The 3,192-nt window shown below is 37.1% G+C and overlaps 1 pseudogene; it reads left to right on the top strand.

The window, feature by feature from the left end:
- The first annotated feature begins 210 nt into the window (after positions 1-210).
- Positions 211-2,606, top strand: LOC100925054 (annotated as a pseudogene).
- The last annotated feature ends 586 nt before the right edge of the window (positions 2,607-3,192 follow it).

Here is a 3,192-nt window from a genome sequence, read left to right as displayed (position 1 = left end):
GATAGCACATAAAAGGAAGCTGATAGAGGCTGAGGAGGAAAGGTTACCTCAGGGGCAGGGACTTGATAAAATAAATCCAATCTGGAAAGGAATGAGACACAGCTGGCCTCAGAGTGCTCCTTAAATGGAGGTTCTGGAAGGAGCCATCCAATCAGAGGTAGGAATTGTAAGGGTGGGAGGTATTTCAAATGTTCGAATTCCAAGGTTGAGATGAAGCTTCAGGATGAAGAAGGGGACATGGTAGAGGAGCTCCGGAAAGCAATCTGAAGAGAAATGAGGAAGGAATCAATCATCTTGTTCCTCCGAATATGAGTGCAGCAAAGGACAGGCCAAAACTGACCCAGGATGGTTTGAAAATGAAAATGCTGACTGTTGGAGGAAGGAGCTGGTAGTTCTGAAAAACTACTCACATTGGGCATGGGTTTAATAGGGAACCATATATATCACATGAGAGATATAGAATCCTCCAAAATCGATTAAAAAAATAAGAAGGGAGGGAGTATGATAAGGTGGGGTATAGAAGGGTGTGTAGATTTATGGCTGTAGGACAAGGTATTACATACCTTAATGGGAAAGGATTAAAGAAAGTGTTTAGATGCTGATGTGGGATAAGGTGTGTAGATGAATGGAAATGCGATAAAGAGGGAGGGGAAGGGTTGGGGGGAGAAGATGAGAAGAGAATCCAGGGGTGGGGGGAGGATAAATAATAGCAAGGCAAGTTGAGTAGAATTAAAGCAGAAGAGTCTGGGATAAGAAATAAGACACAAACACAAACATTGTAACAAGTTCTGCTCACATTATTTTGCATTAATTCATATCAGTCTTTCCAGGTTTTTCTGAAATCATTCCCTTCTTATTGTACCATACTATTCCATCACAACCATATACCACAAGGAGTAGAATTTATTAGAAAAAAAAGTAGGGCTAGTAATCTCAAAATCAAAGATTCAGTCGAGAGAGAAATCTACATAATATCTCATCCATATTAATAGTTTCAGGTGCATGTATACATATGTGTAAATGTTTATATGTGTGGGCATGCATGTAGATATTATACATATATGTATATATTATACATATATGTATTTATGTGGGTGTAAATATATGTGTATATAAATATACCCTTGTTTAACTGTAGCCTGCTTGAGGGAGGTAAGGGGAATGAAAGGAGAAAAAAGATAAGTAAAAAGTGCACAGCAGAAAACAAAAGAATAACCTCCAAGGAAGCTAAGAAAAGATGGACGGTCATGAATATAATCTCTTCTATTATTATATATGCTTTCTCGAAATGGAAATTTATTGTTACATATTTTGAATCCTTCCTCATGTTCTGCTGAGGTAACAATGTTTTGTTTTCCTTTTCTGTCTTTTTCTATTTTGTTTTTTCTTATTTTATATTTGGTTTTAAATTTTTTAAAAAGTTGACAGTTGTGGTTACACAGCCAGTGGAAAAACATTTCTCCTAGCCATTTTGACAGGTCAACCTGAACTAGCTACACATGTCCACATATGCACCTCTCTCACATATTATCATGATTCTCCCAGTAACAGCAACCTAACATTCTTCATTGTCCATTCTGAGATACCACATGAGCAGACTGATGGGATCTGTATATATGCCAGATCTCTATTACACAAGAAATGTTTAAATAGAAAAGGAGATATCCAGGTCACACATCAAAAGTAGTGGATAAGCCATTTTCCAGCCAGCAGCCAGTGCTTCCATGTATACTGCATTCCTTTCCTATCCCAAACTTATTAGATCTCAAGAGACCCATGAGTCTGCAATACCTCCCTGATTTTGGGCAGATAAGAACGACTTTGAAGAGTATGTGTCAGTGTAGTCTAACATTGCATATTTGAAGCTGACTCAGGCCTACCACCCGTAGACTTGTACTATGTTTTCCTTTGACATAACATTAAATCTTAAGCAATATATTGTATTTAATTTCTACTTTAACATACTTAACATGTATTGGTCAACCTGCCATGGGGGTGGGGTGGGGGAAGGAGATGGGGAGAATGAGGGGAAAAATTGGAACAAAAGATTTGGCAATTGTCAATGCTGTAAAATTACCCATGCATATAACTTGTAAATAAAAAGCTATTAAAAAAATCTTAAGCAAAAGGCAAGTCTGCCAAGAATAAAGGTTTTGGGCAAGTATGGGCCTGCTAATATAGAAGGTACTACAGGAAGTAATGGAGCTACAGGTAGCTTTAGATAGTAATGATTCTGATCTCTTTGCATCTAATGGCGATGAGGAAAGTGAAGAAGTAGAGAAGCATAGAGAAGAATGCTTTGCTCAACATGAATCAAAGACTTTTTCTTTTAATTCCATGCAATTGTTGCTGTCTTCCCTCTTAACTGGATGAAAACCTTTGGAAAAATGAAGCAGACATTGAAAAATTGGAGGAATGTATCAAAAGCTTTCAGGCAGATAGCTTGGTCTGGGGAAATCTTCTAAACTAGATTCAGTGGGATATGGCACTAGATATAGTGTGTTGTTGAAGATGATTAAGTTGGGACAGATATGTTAGAGAAACAGATAACTGCCTTTGAAAACTGCATGCAGTCCATAGATGTTGCTACCTTTAAAAAGATCTAAAATCTGCCACCCTTGAAAATTGCATTTAAATAAAAATATTTGTAAGCAAGAAAAATAACTGGATAACAAATAGTGAAAAAGTTGCAGTAGTACTCACAGAATGACAAAATGCCTAAAAGAAGATCTTTGTCTTAGATAGATTCTCCAAAGATGATTGATGAAAGGAAAAGGACAGGAATCATATAAGATAAAAAGATATGGAATGTAGATGGTTTGCAATTTCTACCAGTGTAGGAAGTCCCCATACTAATGAGATCCCGCCATGGGCCATCAATGTAAAAAAGACATGTCCCTGAAAGAGTAGAGGTGAGGAAGATGTTCCAATTTATCTTGGGAACACTTTAAATTCAATTCACTGCTTCAAAGGTGATTAAAAATTATTGCAGAATTCCCTCTTTAGTCTCTGAAGCCAAAGAGGGTATGAATAAAATGTACTCAGACTTGTTCACCAAACCCCCTAATGCTAGCATAAATAGACCCCCTTGGAAGCTTGAAAGAAATAAGCAAGCTGAGAATAGTAAAAAGGCAATCCTATTTTCCCCAGGGAAAAGTAAAACTTAAAGAAGAGTTAGTATAGTCTGAAAAC

The sequence above is a fragment of the Sarcophilus harrisii genome, chromosome 2 (genome assembly GCF_902635505.1).
Source record: "Sarcophilus harrisii chromosome 2, mSarHar1.11, whole genome shotgun sequence".
Lineage (NCBI taxonomy): Eukaryota > Metazoa > Chordata > Mammalia > Dasyuromorphia > Dasyuridae > Sarcophilus > Sarcophilus harrisii.
Note: the sequence above shows the minus strand (reverse complement) of the source record. Positions and strands in the feature narration are given on the sequence as shown.